The following is an 18,107-nucleotide window of genomic DNA, read 5'->3' as shown; positions in this document are numbered from 1 at the left end:
GTTTAATTGTTGTGGCAATATCAAAATGCTATGAGGGATTCTAGACACTCAATTTTTTTGCGTACCTCAGTGCCAGCCAGTAAAAATCAGGTAGCAGTGCAATCCCAGTTAGCATGCCACACTTTGAGTAGCACTGGTTTACATAATATTTAAATTACCTAATCACAGTAACAAGTAAAACTGGACTGAATTGATATGGAAACATATGATTACCAACTCCTCAATGTAGGAGGAAACATATTCTATCTCTTGATGGTAAGAGAGGCAAACAATTTGAAACTACTTTTCATTTACCACAGTGCACAATCCAGTGACAAATATTTGCATTCCTCCTACATGCAAAATATGTTTAAACCTCCCAAGATTTTCATGTCATTTTGGAGTCAGACTCAAAAGTCCACGATCTCATTATCTAAATAAGTCCAGTTGTGGGTGAGGTTTCTATGGTTCATGTGGTTAGTTCATGTGAACCAAAGGGAAGTAATCTAACTTCCATACACCCAAGATAGACATGGTGTGACAGGAGCAGAATAACTACAATAAATATTCCCATGAAAGAAGGAGAGAATGAAAGGTACATATCAGTCCCTCTTCCACAGCAATTATAAAATCCAGCAGGGCATGTTATCAGGTTCTACTGATCCGGGGGTAGAAAATGTTCCTTTATTAGGACGCATTTCTGCTGCCAGCAGTAGTCCCCTAATCGTTGTGCTTCTCAGTCCTTCAGCCCACTCTCTTCTTGGCTCTGACCTCTGAGCTATTCTTCCTTTTCATGGGAAATCGCTCATATTTGCATTTGAGAAACTCTCCTCAGTTTGCTTCTTATTTAGAGAAAACTGGAGGCTGCTTTAGTTATACATTGTTGCATAATAAATTACTCCAAATGTTTGTGGCTTAAAACGACAAACATTTATTATCTCAGTTTCTGTGAGAGTGGCTTAGCTAGGTGGTTTGGTTCAGGATCTCTCATATCACTGCAGGATATGTATAGGGCAGTAGTCATTTGAAGCCTGGAGCTGGAGGAGCTTCTTCCAGGATGGTCACTCACACAACTGTTATCAGGAGGCCTCAGTTTATCACTCAGTTCTTATTGGAACAAGTGTCATTTCTTGGACACATAGCAGGCCTCTTCACATGCTCCTTAAATGTCTTCATGAAATGGCAGCTAACTTCCACCAGAGGGAGCAATCCAAGAGAACAAGAGGGAAATCTCAGTGCTTTTTAAGACCTAGTCTCTGAAATTAGACACAGGCACATCTGCTTTATCTGTTTGTTAAAAATGAGTCATTAATTCCTCTTGACACTAAATGGAAGGGGGGAATTAAGCTCCACTTCTTGAAGGGAGTAGTGTCATGGAATTTGTGGAGATGTATTAAAAGCACCACAGAGGTGCTACAGCCTTTTTTATTTGAGCTGTCTCTGCTCTGTATACTTTAAGCAAATACAAATCCCTTTAAAACTTTTTGGGTTTCCTATGAATCTCACTAACACTAATTAACATACATAAAAATGCATCGTAGAAACTTGATTTTAATTATTCTCCCTTTTCAAAAGATCTTGACAGATCAAATGCCCATGAAGATCAGATATATACAACATATTTTTTGTCATAGAGGAAAAAGAATAAAGGATCTATTGTATTAGTATATTTAGAGTTAAGGTTTTAAATAATAATTATTAAATGGAACCTTCATTAGAGAATTAACCAAATCTCTTTCACTTCTTAGTAATTTAAGAAAAAGTTCCACGTATAGGCTTTTAGGAAACTAACAATCTTTGTTAAGAAAAATACTTAGAAGAGCTACAAGTTGTGAAAAAAATGATACTGAAGTCCTGGGTTGTCTTGACAAGAAATATCTAATGGGCACTGTATAAGCAGCAGATGAGAATTTTTGGAGTTGGTTTGAAGAACCGCCGAGAAGAAAAAGGAGTGTGGAGATAAGAGAAAATGAGTTGAGCAACATAGGAGCATCGCCAAGAGACAGTTTACGAGCATATTTGTCCAACATTTAAGTTGTTAGCCTCCCTGTGAGATAAAACTTCTTAGTCTTGTCCAATTTTCAAAAAGTCTAGTTCATACAAATGTCTTGTATGAGGTTTCATTCTATACCTGAGAAGGTGAGAAACTAAAAGAAGAGAGTTGCATGGAAGTTGCAATCAAATGACGGTTGACAACACTGTACAAAAAAGTGCTTAAAGCCAAAATAACCATGAAAAACATAAATCACTGGAAATGTTTAGAAAGAATCATGAGAGATAGCAGGTCTGAGCTGTTCACTGGGTCAAAATCTACTCTCCACAACAACCAGTGTGCTATCTTCAAGATCAGAAACACTTAATGTTTTCTGAATGAATTCATAGATTAAAGATAACGATCTCTATATGGTATAAAGCACTAAGAAAAATCACTTTGCAACTGTCAGAAGTATTAATATTAATTCTCCATTGATTGCCCTTTATATAATATGTGTTGAATTATTAATTTAAACTGTCCATGTGACATATTTCTTTTCTCACTCTATAGAGCTTTGGTTTGTTTAAACAATGTGTTCCCTCATCATATAATGCCGAACTGATTTAGTGAAAAATTGATTACCTACTTTGGTGAGGTGGGAGCTTTGTCTTTCTTTTGCTCAAAGACTTTACACCATCCTTTTCTCTCAGTGAAATGTCTGTAAGAAAATGTCATGTTTAACATCAATACATTGTGTGAGGAATTATAGTCAGAAGTTAAGTGTGTCATACAGGGTCTCAGCTCCTGTTGCCCGCACCAGAACGCAGGACATGGTGAGGCCAGAAAACGGAGCCATAGATAGGGGAGTAATACCACTATATTCTTGCTGGCGGCTGGGTTGGAGATAGAGGAAGTAGACATCCGCCAGTACCACAACAAGGGGTCTTCCTGTACCCCAGTCTTGGTGGAGGCTTGGCGAGAGACAGGAAGTAGGATCCACACAAACTGCAATCCGCCATCCACGCTTGCTAACCCCCCTTGCTAGCCGCAATCCGCCATCTGCTTCTCTGCCAACCTACCAACCACCCCCCTAGCGTAGCCAAGGCAGTTATATTAGTGGCTAATGGCTAACTAGTAACAGCTGATGGCCACCCAGCCATAGTCGATGGCCATCTGATTAAACTGATGGACATCTAATAACGAGCCAGCACCTTTCCATGTGAGGCTGAGAGCCTGGAAACTGTTCTCTGGGACTCTGTCCCCACAAGTGTTTATTTTAAGACATTACAACTTGAGATGAATTTTGTAGCTCACCTAATACCAGTTTATCTATATTTAACCATGGGCACAGGAAAATGCAGACTTTTTTCTTTATTGTTCACATGAGCCAGGATGAAGAAAGAATAATTTCTCAGGTTTTCACAATCTCACAGTTTGGAAAAAAGGGCTACAGTTCTTAGTTTTGTATTGCTAAGGTTCCGCTTAGTAGTTTTCTACTGCTTCTAAACACAGCTTCACCTTCTCTTGCCTAACAGAAAAAAAGTAGTCTTAAATATATTTTGCAGTCTTATTCCCTTCCCCAATAACTAGTGAATGAAAAATAAAACTGATTTTATCTTCAAAGGCAACTCAACCCTCAGTTAAATTAGATGTAATTTAATATCTGGCTCTTGACATAAAGACTGAAAAATTGAAAGATGTTAAACAATTATATTGGTAGATTTTATAAAGCCTATGGCCACTGATTGGTCAGGGCTATTACATACAATAATAATCTCTTATTCTGTTATTCCAAATTTTAAAAAAAGGGACCTGGCAATCAAATGCTTTTTAAAATTAGCATAGGCTTTAGGGGGTAGTTGGTACTGAGAATATGTGCACTTCAGCTAAACAAGTTGCAATACAGAAAGAAATGCTCCTTACCTGTATAAAAATAGTAAGACTCACTTATTTAGCAGAGAAGCTGAAAAAATAGTGAAGTAAGGTTTCCCATTGGAAAATTGATGCTAGCAAATATTAACTAACACTTAGAGTGAATTGGCCTGGAGACAGCTCCAGATGTGCCTCTAGTCATTGCTTAAAGTAATTGAAATGGATTGCTTGTATCCTTAAGCAGGTGGGGTTAAATTGACACATGGAAAACCATTTTATTTATTCATTTTCTTCTTTTCATTTTGTGAATCTGCACATTTTCAATAATTAAGTACTTTTTCCCATAATATATTGAAATATGAGAATTGAATCACTGCTTTTGGTATTTATGGAGCCATATTGTTGAAAGAAAATGAAGTTCAATATCTATGTTTCAATGGCATATTATTTGAGTATATCACAGTTTTACATCATGAGGCAATGAAAAATTAATTTTCGTTTATCTTCAGAATAGCCTGACCTAATACAGTACAATCTAGGTAGCAAATATGCTAGCTAAGGCTATTAATTACCTGCTTTGTTTCTAGGGGATAGTTTCATTATTACTGTAAAACACTGGAATATTTTTGATCATGACTGGTATGGAGTAAAAGATGATATGACATTGGAACAGGGAAAGAAGAGATTCAGAGAAGAGTCTAGAATAGAGTAAAAGCAGTAAGGAAAATAAATGTCCAAAAATAGAAGAGATGATTTAATATATCGTTACTGATAAAAGTTCCATTTTATTCCTGACCCTATACTATTTGCCTAATTAAAAAAAAAAATCATCATATTGATGATATGATATCAAGACTCTTCTTGAGTATCTAATTGTAAATATGGATGGATAAGTAGCTTTTAATATGTAATTTGGACTGGTATATCATTTTGGTTAAATATATATTGGAACCTGGCTTATTGAGCTGAATTGGCCAAATTTATGTGGGAAGACGATTGTAATAACTAAGCTATATATAATGTACATATATATATATATACATATATATAACATAATTATATGTATAGTATACATAGTTATGTATATTATTATAACTGATTGTTATAACAGTTGAGCTATTTGCTTCCATTTTTTTAAAAAAAAGTTTTACTGAAGTATAATTTACACTCAATAAAATGCACACATATTTACAGTTCAATATATATTGATAAATATATAAACCTGTATAACAAAAATCACAATCAAAATATAGAACATTTCCATGACCCTGTAAGATTTCCTGCATCCCTTTATAGTCTATTGCCATTATCCATTCTTGGACTGAGACAATCACTGATATGCTTCCTATAAGTATAGAATTGTTTTTCCTAGACATATAAAGAAAATCATATATTATGGGGACCTTTGTGCCTGGCTTCTTTTGCTCAGATAATGTTTTGTATATTTACCCATTATGTTCTGCATATAAATAATTCACTTTTTTTAATTGGTGTGTAGAATCCATCATATGCCTACAATCTTTTCATCCATTCACCTGTTGATGGACATTTGAGTATTTGAGTTCTTTCCAATTTTCACTATCGTGAATAAAGTATCTACAAACAGCCAAGTACAAGCCTTTGTGTACCCATATATTCTCATTCATTTTAGGTAAAGACCTATGCAAGAAATGGCTGGGTTATATGGTCAGTGTATGCTTACCTTTATAATAAACTGCCAAAGATTTTTACAAAGTAGTTGTGCAATTTTAAATTCCCAGCAGCAATGTCTGAAATTTCCAATTGCTTTGCATTCTCATTACCCCTTAGTATTGCCAGTCTTTTTGTGTTAGCTATTAAGTATAAACTGGTATTTCTTTGTGGCTTCAATTGGATATTCTCTGATAACTAATGATGTTGCACACCTTTGTGTGTGCTGATTGGCATATTTTATCATCTTTTGTCAAGTGTCTGTTCAAATCTTTTGTCAATGTTTTAACTGGGGTGTTTGTCTTCTTATTAATATGTATTACAAATATTTCTCCCAGTATGAGACTTGCTTTTCATTTTCTTAAAGGTGACTTTCAAAGAGCAAAAAAATGTTGACAAAGTCTTTTTGCTTTTTTGTTTGTTTGTTTGTTTGTTTTTGGTTTTTTGCTTATTGTTTCTATGTTTGATGTCTTGTCTAAGAAATCTTTGCCCATCCCAAGGTCAAAAGATTTTATCCTGTTTCTTCTGGAAGTTTCACAAATGTAGCTTTTATTTTAGGTCTGGTATGCATTGCAATTTAGTTTTTATATAGGAACTGAAGAAAGGGTTGAAGTTCATTTTTTTCTCTATGAATATTCAGTTAATGTAGCACCATTTGTTAAAAACAAACAAACAAACAAACAATGAAACAAACAAGCAAACTATTCTTTCTCCATTTAATCACATTAGCACTTCTATTGAAAATCGAAGAGACGTCATCAAAATCGCGGCATGAGGTGAGCCTCTGGAAATCTCCCCTGGAATTTACAACAAATTGAACAACTATAACTCCCCCAAAGACTCCCTGCACAGCAGATAGGCAAGACGAAGAGGCTCACTACTGAATTCACCTAAAGGTGGGCAAATTGCGCGAGCAGGGGAGGAGGGAAGGGAGAAGTGTGGGGAAGGAGCCGCGCGTGTGTGCAGGATGCAGACCTAGCTCAGTGCTCCGAGCTCACTGCATCCCAGAACTACCGCAGCTGCAGGACAGGGAAGAACTCGGACTGCTAGGGCTCTGCTTATGGCCCACAGGGCTGAGGGGACAGCGTCTAACATGGCTGAACCTAACGCTCGTGGCAGAGACCTCAGAGGAAAGACTGAGGGAAAAAGGCTGAAAATGGTGGTTTAAGCCCTCACTGTTGCAGAGAACAGAAGCCTTAGTCACTGAGACTAGCCGCCCTGGCCCTACCCTCCCAGAGCTCGCCCCGCCCCAAACTGCCCAGTGCTAGAAGCAGAACAGTAGCAGTGTCAGATCAAAACAACAGAATATTTGCAGTTCTTAGAGCTGTGGTCCACAGACAGATTCGCAGCCCAACTAGTTCCAGCAAAGGGGAGGGAGCTGTGGAAGCAAGACTGGCTGTGGTGGTGGTCACCAACATTACTGTGGGACACCTCTCACATCACACCTGCCCCTGTCCCCACTTATATGGGCGGATCCCTGCAGGAGTAAACAGAACTGCTGAAATACACAGGCTCTGAATCTGGTGTAGGAAGAGTTTCAGAACTTCAAAAGCTCTCCGCATCCCAACACGGACGTGGTGCCCTATGACCCAGGCGAACTGTTAACAGAGGAGAAGCATGCCTTCCAGGGAATCCCCCCATTGTGTGAGAAGCTGGAATAGTGCAGAGAAAACGTAACACTACAGTGTAGGAGAAAATAAAAGGCTGCAGTTGGAGAGAAAATAAAACATTCTACCAACATGTACTGGAAAACAAAAGAAATAATTATTCTTATCAACCTGTTGCAGAATGTACTCCTGTAGATGTCTAGGAAGAGAAATAACCAATCATTAATTGCCATGAATATCCAAGGCAACAAGACAGCTCAGAAAGAAAGTGAAAAGTCTTCAGAAAATGAACTTAAAGATATGGAAATTTGTGACTTAAATGACAGAGAATTCAAGATTGCAGTTCTGAAAAAACTCAACGAGAAGCAAGAAAACACAGAAAGGAAGTTTAATGAACTCAGAAACACAATCAAAGAACAACATGAACATTTTACCAAAGAGATTGAAATTTTAAAAAATAACCACATAGAATTTCTGGAGATTAAGAACTCAATAGAAGAAATGAAGAATGAAATAACCAGCTTAGATAGTAGAGTTGACCACATGGAGGAAAGAATCAGTGACATCGAAGAGAGAAACCTGGAAATCACACGGATGGAAGAAGAAAGAGACTTGAGACTTAAAATAAATGAAATAACTCTACAAGAACTTTCTGGCATTATCAGGAAGAGCAATATAAGCATAATGGGCATACCAGAAAGAGAAGAAACAGAGAAAGGAACAGAAAGTATATTCAGACAAATAGTCAATGAGAAATTCCCAAACTTGTGGAAAGACCTGGATCCTCGAATCCAAGAAGCAAATACAACACCTAATTACCTCAACCCCAACAGGCTTCTCCAAGGCACATTGTATTGAAGCTGTCTAAAATCAACAACAAAGAAAGAATCCTCAAGGCAGCCAGGGAAAAGAAGACGGTAACCTACAAAGGAAAGCCCATTAGATTATCATCAGATTATTCAGCAGAAACTCTACAAGCCAAGAAGGAGTGGAACCAAATATTCAAACTATTGAAAGAGAGAAATTATGAGCCAAGAATAATATATCCAGCAAAGATATCCTTTAGATATGAAGGAGGAATAAAGACCTTTCCAGACATACAGAAGCTGAGTGAATTTTCTAATACACGACCTGCACTATGAGAAATACTAAAGGAGACTATTAGACCACCATCAACAGGGACAATTTGTGGCAACCAAAGCATAAAAAGAGGAGAGTAAAGGCCTGAATGGGAACATGGGAATGGAGAAAGTAAGCATGTTGAAGAAAATGGAATACTTTAAATATAAAACTTTCTTTCACATAAACTTAATGGTAACCGCTCAAAAAAAAAAAAAAAATCCAAAACTGAAATATATATTCTAATAAAAAAAAAAGAAACAGAGGGAAAAATAGAATACCAACACACAGAAATAATAGACAGCAACAAAAGGCAAAGAAACAATGGAGACACAGTCTTACCAGAAAACTAAAGATAGCATGATAGGAAATCCTTACATATCAATAATCACCCTAAATATAAATGGACTGAACTTACCAATAAAAAGGCACAGAGTAGCAGATTGGATCAAAAAACTAAACCGAACCATATACTGTCTTCAAGAGATACATCGCAGCTACAAGGACAAGCATAGACTTAAAGTGAAAGGGTGGATATTGACACTCCATCCAGCAAATAGTATCCAGAGAAAATCAGGTGTAGCCATAATGATATCAGATGAAAGAGAATTCAGGGTGAAAAAGGTAACAAGAGACAAAGATGGACATTTCATAATGGTAAAGGGAATTATACAACAAGAAGACATAACAATCATCAATATTTATGCCTCCAATCAGGGAGCACCGAAATATACCAAGCAACTACTAACAGACCTAAAGGGAGAAATTGACCAAAACACAATTATACTAGGGGACCTAAATACATCATTGACAGCAATTAATAGATTATCATAACACAGAATAAATAACGAAATAGCAGCCCTAAATGACACATTAGATGAAATGGACATAATTGACATATATAGAGCACTTCATACTAAAACATCAGAATATACATTCTTTTCTAGTGTACATGGAACATTCTCAAGGATAGACCATATATTGAGACGTAAAATCAGCCTCAGCAAATTTAAGAAGATTGAAATCATACCAAGCATATTCTCTGATCACAAGGCTTTGAAATTGGATATCAGCTACAAAAAGAAACCAGGTAATAAACAAATAATTGGAGATTAAGCAACATACTCTTAAAGAATGACTGGGTCAAAGAAGAAATTAGAGGAGAGAACAAAAGGTATATAGAAACAAATGAGAATGAAACTGTATCCTACTAAAATTTTGGGGATGCAGCAAAAGCAGTTTTAAGAGGAAAATTTATATCATTACAGGCCTATCTCAAGAAACAAGAAAAATCCAAAAAAATAACCTCACGTTAAACCTTAAAGAATTAGAAAAAGAAGAACAAATGAAACCCAAGGTCAGTGGAAGAAAGGAAATAATGAAAATCAGAGCAGAACTAAAGGAAATAGAGAACAAAAAGACAATGGAAAAAATTAATGTGACAAAGAGCTGGTTCTTTGAAAAGATTAACAAAATTGACAAACCCTTGGCTAGGCTCACTAAGGTAAAAAGAGAGAAGACAATAATAAACAAAATCAGAAATGAAAAAGGGGAAGTTACAACGGATGCCACAGAAATACAAAGGATAGTCTAAGAATACTATGAAGGACTATATGCCACCAAATTCAATAACCTAGAAGAAATGGACAAGTTCTTAGAAACATATATCCTTCCTAGGTTGAATAATGAAGAATTGGAGAATCTAAACAGACCGATCACCAGTAACGAAATTGAATCAGTCATCCAAAACCTTCCCAAAAGCAAAAGTCCGGGACCAGATGGCTTCACTAGTGAATTGTACCAAACCTTCAAAGAGGATCTAATACCAATCCTGCTCAAACTCTTCCAAAAAATTGAAGAAGAGACAGTACTCCCTAACTCATTTTTTGAGTCCAACATTACCCTGACACCAAAACCTGGAGAGGACAACACAAAAAAAGAAAACTACAGACCAGTGTCTCTGATGAATACAGATGCAAAAATCCTAAACAAAATTATAGCAAATCAAATACAGCAATGCATTAAAGAAATTATTCATCACGACCAAGTGGGGTTCATCCCAGGGCACATGGATGGTTCAACATATGCAAATCCATCAATGTGATAAATCACATAAAGAAAATAAAGGACAAATATCATATGCTTGTATCAATTGATGCACAGAAAGCATTTGACAAGATACAACATCGATTTATGCTTAAAACACTTAATATAATAGGTATAGAAGGAAAATACCTTAACATAATAAAGGCCATATATGACAAACTCTCAGCTAATCTCATAATTAATGGTGAAAAACTAAAACCCTTTACTCTATGTTCAGAAACACGACAGGGCTGCCCCTTATCACCTCTGCTTTTCAACATAGTGTTGGAAGTCCATGCCAGAGCAATCTGGCAAGAGAAAGAAATAAAAGGCATCCAAATTTGGAATGAAGAAGTTAAATTGTCACTCTTTGCAGATGACATGATGTTATATATAGAAACCGTAATGTCTCCACCAAAAAGCTATTAGAAACGATAAACGAATACCGTAAAGTTGCCGGCTACAAAATCAAAGTACAAAAGTCCATTGCATTCCTATATACTAACAATGAAAACTCAGAAAAAGAAATTAAAACAAAAAAAAAAACAACAAAAAACAATAGAATTCCCCTTGAAATTGCAGGAAAAAGAATAAAATACCTAGAAGTAAACTTAACCAAGGATGTGAAAGACCTATACGCTGAAAACTGTAAGACATTTTTAAAAGAAACTGAAGAAGACAAAAAGAAATGGAAAGACATTCCATGCTCATGGATTGGAAGAATCAACATAGTTAATATGAACATATTACCCAAAGTGATATACAGATTTAATGCAATCCCTATCAAAATCCCAATGACATTTTTAAAAGAAATAGAACAAAAATCATCAGATTTGTTTGGAACCAAAAATGACACCAAATAGCCCGAGCAATATTAAGAAAAAGAAAAATGATGGAGGTATCACACTCCCTGACTTTAGCGTGTACTACAGAGCAACAATAATCAAAACAGCATGGAATTGGCAGAAAAACAGACACATAGATGAATGGAATAAAATTGAGAACCCAGAAATAAAACCACATAAGTATGGACAGATAATTTTTGACAAAGAAGCAAAAAACATACAATGGAGAAAAGAAAACCTCTTCAATAAGTGTTGCTGGCAGAATTGGAAAGCCACATGCAAAAGAATGAAACTGGACTATCTGTCACCATGTACCAAAATTAATTCAAAATGGATCAAAGACTTAAGCATAAGACCTGAAACAATAAACTGCATAGAAGAAAACATAGGTACTAAACTTATGCACCTTCGGTTCAGAAAGCATTTTATGAATTTGACTTCTAAGGCAAGGGAAGTAAAAGCTAAAATAAATGAATGGGACCATATCAAACTTAAAACCTTCTGCACAGCAAAAGAAACCATTGACACAATAAAGAGGCATCCAACTGAATGGGAGAAGATTTTTGCAAACAGTGCCACCGAAAAGGGGCCAATATCCATAATATACAAGGAACTCATGAAACTCAACAACAGATAAACAAACAACCCAGTTGAAAAATGGACAGAGGACCTAAAGTGACATTTCTCCAAAGGGGACATACAAACGGCAAATAGACATATGAAAAAATGCTCAACATCACTAATCACCAGAGAAATGCAAATAAAAACAACGAGATATCACCTCACCCCAGTTAGAATGGCTGTCATCTACAAGACAAATAGTAACAAGTGTTAGAGAGGCTGCGGAGAAAAAGGAACCCTCATACACTGTTGGTGGGAATGCAGGCTGGTGTAGCTGCCATGGAAGGTAGTGTGGAGGTTCTTCAAAAATTTACAAATAGAATTACAGTATGACCCAGCAATCCCTCTCCTGGGTATCTACCCAAACAATCTGAAAACATTTATACATAAAGACAAGTGAGCTCCAATGTTCACTGCAGCTTTATTTACGGTGGCCAAGACATGGAAACAACCAAAATGTCCTTCGATAAATGAATGGATAAGGAAATTGTGGTATGTATACACAATGGAATACTCTTCGGTGGTAAGAAAAGATGATATAGGACCATTTGTGACAACATGGATGGATGTTGAGATTATAATGCTAAGCGAAATTAATCAGACAGAAAAAGCAGAGAACCATGTGATTTCACTGATATGTGGTATATGAACCAAAAACAACAAAAGAATAAGAGAAACAAATGAGAAAATAAAACTCGTAGACACAGACAATAGTTTAGTGGTTACCAGAGGGTAAGGGGGGAGGAGGCTAGTAGATGAGGGTAAAGAGGATCAAACATATGTTGATGGAAGAAGAACTGACTCTGGATGTTGAACACACAATGTGAGATATAGATAATGTGTTAAAGAATTGTACACCTGAAATCTATGTAACTCTACTAACAATTGTCACCCCAATAAACTTTAATTAAAAAAAAAAAAAAGAATAGGCAAACTATGTTGCCATCAGTAAAAAGAAAATAAATCTATCAACTTCAGCAAAGAAGGCTGGGTATGCCTCAGGCATGAAGGTCATTTTTATTGAAGCATTTCTTCTTGACTTTGCAATCAGTTGCCTATTTCTAGTTACTAATGACTGTCATTTCAGCTCCTGCGTTTCATTAAAGACCACTTCTGTTTTGGTGTCTGTGAGAAAAAAAAAAAAAAAAAGATAGAAAATCAAGTGACCCTATGCATGTGATTAAATTTTGGAGCTCTCTATTGCATTTTATTGTTCTATATCAGAATAGGCAAATTCTTATGCCAATGCCACACTATCTTGATTAGTAAATATTGAAATCTGTTAGTGTATTTTCTCTAACTTTGTTTTCCTTAGTCAAAATTGTTTGGCTGTTCTAGGTTCTTTGCATGTATGTATAAATTGTAGAATCAGCTTATTAATTTTTATAAAAAATATCTACTATTTGATTGGAATCGAGTTCAATTTATAGATGGTCATGTACAAAAATGACATGTTAAAAATGTATGTTCAATCCATGAACATACCTCTGGATTTAATTACCTTCAATCATTTCTCTCAGTCATACTTTGTAGTCTTAATGTGCATGCCTTATACCTCTTTTGTGATATTTATCTTCTCACAGATTTTTGTAAATTTTTGTATATTGTATGTTCTATTGTCTAGATAAATAAACTTATTTTAATAGCTAATTATTATTGTTGTTGTTATATTTGTTAAATTTATGGGAATTTCTAAGAAGAGAAAATGTGTTCTGCAAATAAAGACAATTTGATTTTCTCTTTTCCAATGTGCTTAACTTTTGTTTCCTTGTCTTGACTATTGCCCTGACGAGGACCTCCAGTACAAATACTGAATAAAAGTGGTGAGAGCTGATAGACATCTTGACTTTTTCACTCTAAGAAGGAAATATTCAGATATTTGTTATTATGATGTCAGCTGAAGGATTTTCATGGATGTTTTTAATAAGATTGAGGAGGTTCCTTAGCATTTTAATTTGATGTCAATTTTTATCATAAGAGATTTTTAATTTTGTCAAATACATTTTTATCAACCACTTACCTATTTAGATTATCATGTGTTTTATACTTTATTCACCTAATATGCTCAAGTATATTGATTTTTGAATGTTAAAATGAACTTGAATTACTAAATAAACATCATTTGTTCATGGTGCATTACGTTTTTCACACATTATTGGGTTTGATTTGCTAGTATTTAAAAAAAGTTGTATTTATATTACGGAATATATTGATGTGTAGTTTTTTGTTTGTTGGTTTGTTTTTTTTTTTTTTGGGGGGGGGGTGCGGTTACAAACAGTAGGGATTTGTTTCTCACAGTTCTGGAGGCTGGGAAACCCAAGATCAAAGTGCCAGCCAGCCGTCTGGTGCAGGCACTCTTCCTGGTTCAGAGATGGCTATCTTCTCCCTGTGTCTTCCTATTCCAGAAGCTCTGCAGTTTTATTTTCTTATAATGTCTTTATTTTGTTTCGGTATCAGGATAAGGTTTGCCTCATAAAATGATTTAGACAGACTTTCGTGGTATTTAATATCAATAGCATTTATATTGTCTTAACAGCAATGGTGAGTTGTCTGGATCAGAACCAAACTATTATTACTTACAACAGGTGATTAGGCATTCTCCAAATGGGGGTGTTGCACTACAAGAGAAGAACTCTGAAATTATGAATCTGGGAATTTATAAAGACTACCCATTGCCCAGTTGCTACTTGCTCCCCCTAAGAGAAATAGAGGATCTAATTTCCATAATCTAAACAGATCTTCTCTAGGAAACAAGTAAGAAGGTATTCAGTTGACAGTCTTTGGAACGTAAATGGTAGCTCAGGGACTCACTTTCCTCAGGTACATTAACACTTACTTTTGGGTTTAACACGCTTAAAATGTGAAGAGCTAATGTTTCTGGAGGACAAAAGAAAATAGTCTCTCTTCATATTTAGTCATTTTTCATTGTTCAATAGGCAAGAGCCTTCACTAAGAAATACAGGAAAGACCTCCATATTTCTCCTCTATTTTCTGAAAGAATTTAAGTATGGCATTATTTTTTTCTTAAATATGGAGTATAAGTCATCGAAGCTGTCAAGACCTGATGTTTTCTTTGTGGAAAATTTTAAATATTTATATTTCAAGTTATCCAGATATATGATTCCCTCTTTTTATTCTCATTTACATGGTATAGAGTTTACTGGTTTAAAGTGTAAAATTTAATGGCTTTTATCATATTTAGATAGTGTGCAACCATCACCATAATCTAATTTTAGAGTATTTTCATCGTGTCTCAAAGAAACATTATCCCCCTTAAGCAGTCACTCTCTATTTCTCTCCTCTACTTCCAGCCCTAGGTAACCACTAATCTACTTACTCTATATAGAGATTTGTCTATTTTGGACATTTCATATAAATGAGAGAATATAGATCTTTTGTGACTGATTTCACTTAACATAGTGTTTTTGAAGTCCACCCATGCTGTAGCATGTATCAAGATACAAAATACTCTTCCATCATGTACCATATTTTGTTTATCCATTTATTTATTAGACAGTGGGTTGCTTCAAACTTTTGACTATTATAAATAATGCTGCTATTACATTCATGTACACACTTTTGTGTGGAAATATGTTTTCATTTCTCTTAAGTAGATACCTAGGTGTGAAATTGCTGGGTCATTTGCTTATTATTTTGTTTAACCTTTTGAAGAACTGCCAGACTGTTTTCCAAAGTGATGGCATCATTTTACATTCCCATGAGCAATGTATGAGGGTTCCAATTTCTTCATAGCTTTACCAACTCTTCTTATTGAATGTATTTTTTTTTATCATAATCACCCTAATAGGTGTGAGGTAGTAAGTAATTTATAGTGGCTTTGGTTTGCATTTCTATAATGACTAATGATGTTGAGCAACTTTTCTTGTGTTTATTAGCCATTCATATGTCTTCTTTGTAGAAGCATCTGTTCAAATCTTCTGTCCATTTTCAACAGGGTTGTTTAAAAAAAGTTATTGAGTTCTAAAAAATACTTTATATATTTGTACACAGTCCTTTATTAGATATATAAGTCAAAATTATTTTCTTGTAATCCCTGGATTTGTCTTTGTATTTTTTAAAAAATTCAAAACCTTTATTTATTTATTTTTATTTTTCAATTGTTGCTGACAGTCAACATTATATCAGTTTCAGGTGCAGTATAATGTTTAAACATTTATATAACTTACAAAGTGATCACCCGTAAGACTTGCACTCAACTGACACCATGTATAATTATTACAATATTATTGACTCTGCTCCGTATGCTTTACTTTACATCCCTGTGACTATTTTGTAACTGACAATTTGTACTTCTTAATCCCTTCCTCATTTTCACCCAGCCCTCCAATCCTCCTCCCATCTGGCAATCATCAATTTGTTCTCTGCATCATGAGTTGGCTTCAATCTTGCTTGTTTGTTTATTTTGTTTTTTAGATTCCACAAGTAAAAACATATGGTATTTGTCTATGTCCAACATATTTCACTCAGCTCAATACCCTCTAGGTCCACCCCTGTTGTCACAAATGGTTTTCTATGTCCGAGTAATATTGCATTCCATACATGTATCATATCTTCTTTATTCATCTTTTGATTGGAGCATTTAATCCTTTTACATGTACAGTAATTAATATGTATGTAGTTATTGACATTTTATTGTTTTCTGATTGTTTTTGTAGTTCTCTCTTTTTTATTCTCTTGTTCTTTTATATGTTGATGACTTTCTGTAGTGTAGTGTTTGAACCCCTTTCTTTATTTCTTGAATATCTTCTGTAGATTTTTGGTTTGTGGTTACCATGTGCTTCATATATACCAACGTCTGTTTATAGTAGTCTATTTTAAATTGATGGTCACTTAAGTTTGAACATATTCTATAATCACTACTATTTTTATGCACCCCCTGCACATTTATGTATTTGTCATTATTTTAATTCTTTGGGGTGTGTGTGTGTTCATCCCTTAATTTACTGTTGTAAAGACACACGGTCTCCTCCCTCCTCCTGCTGTCCAAGATGCTGAAAGGGAAGGAGGCTAAGGGGAAGAAGGTGGCGCCAGCCCCTGATGTCATGAAGAAGCAGGAGGCCAAGGAGGTGGTAAATGTGCTGTTTGAGAAACAAAGTATTTTGGCACTGGACAGGACATTCAGCCCAAAAGGGACCTCACCCACTTTGTCAAATGGCTCCGCTACATTCAGCTACAGGGGCAAAGAGCTATTCTCTATCAGCGCCTAAAAGTGCTTCCTGCCATTAACCAGTTCACCCGGAACTTGGACCTCCAGACAGCTACGTACTCAACTGCTTAAGCTGGCTCACAAGTACAGATCAGAGACAAAGCAAGAGAAGAAGCAGAGACTGTTAGTTTGGGCTGAGAAAGAAGCTTCTGGCAAAAGGATGTTGTCACCAAGAGGCCACCTGTCTTTCAAGTAGGGATTAATACTGTCAGCACTTTGGTGGAGAAAAAGAAGGCTCAGCTGCTGGTGACGGCACATGATGTGGGTCCCGTCAAGCTGGTTGTCTTCCTGCCTGTTCTGTGCCTTAAGATGTGGGTTCTCTACTGTATTATCAAGGGGAAGGCCAGGCTGAGGCGTTTAGTCCACAGGAAGACTGGCATCATCATTGCCTGCACAGAGGTTAATTTGGAAGACAAAGGAGCGCTGGCTAAGCTGGTGGAAACTATCTGGACCAATTACAATGACAGATACAATGAGAGCCATTGTCACTGGGGAGGCAACGTTCTGGGCCCCAAATTGGTAGCTTGCATTGCCAAGATGGAAAAGGCAAAGGCCAAAGAACTGGCCACCAAGCTGGGATGAGCGTACACTGTTGTGTTTTCTGTACACAAAAGTAAAAAAAAGTCTCTTTAAAAAAAACCAAAAAAACAAACAAAATAAACATATGATCTTCCTATTTTTGCCTTTAAAATTTTGTATTAGTGTGGGGACAGTGTCCTAGAGAGCAGTTTCCAGGCTCTCGGCCTCATGTGGAAAGGTGCTGGCTCAGTTATTAGATGGCCACCAGGTGTAATCAGATGACCATCCGTTGTGACTAGGTGGCCATCAGCTGTTACTGGTTAGCCATTAGCTACTAACATAACTGCCGTGGCTACGCTGCCAAGGGGGAAGGGGTGGTTGGTTGGTTGGTTGGTTGGTTGGTTGGTTGGTTGGTTGGTTGGTTGGTTGGTTGGTTGGCAGAGAAATGGACAGCAGATTGTGGATCGTGTGGCTCCTGTTTCCTGTGTCTCCAACCCCGCCGCCAGCGAGAATATAGTGGTATGACTCCCTTACCTATGGTTCCATTGATGTTCCTTTTTGGCCTCACC

At 36.1% G+C, this 18,107-nt stretch overlaps 1 pseudogene; it reads left to right on the top strand.

The window, feature by feature from the left end:
* Positions 1–16,801: 16,801 nt before the first annotated feature.
* LOC109435081 (large ribosomal subunit protein eL8 pseudogene) lies at positions 16,802–17,601 on the top strand (annotated as a pseudogene).
* Positions 17,602–18,107: the final 506 nt, after the last annotated feature.

The sequence above is a fragment of the Rhinolophus sinicus genome, chromosome 14 (genome assembly GCF_057876585.1).
Source record: "Rhinolophus sinicus isolate RSI-liver-muscle chromosome 14, RSI-T2T, whole genome shotgun sequence".
In the NCBI taxonomy this organism is placed as follows: domain Eukaryota; kingdom Metazoa; phylum Chordata; class Mammalia; order Chiroptera; family Rhinolophidae; genus Rhinolophus; species Rhinolophus sinicus.
This window is presented reverse-complemented; position numbering and strand designations above follow the sequence as displayed.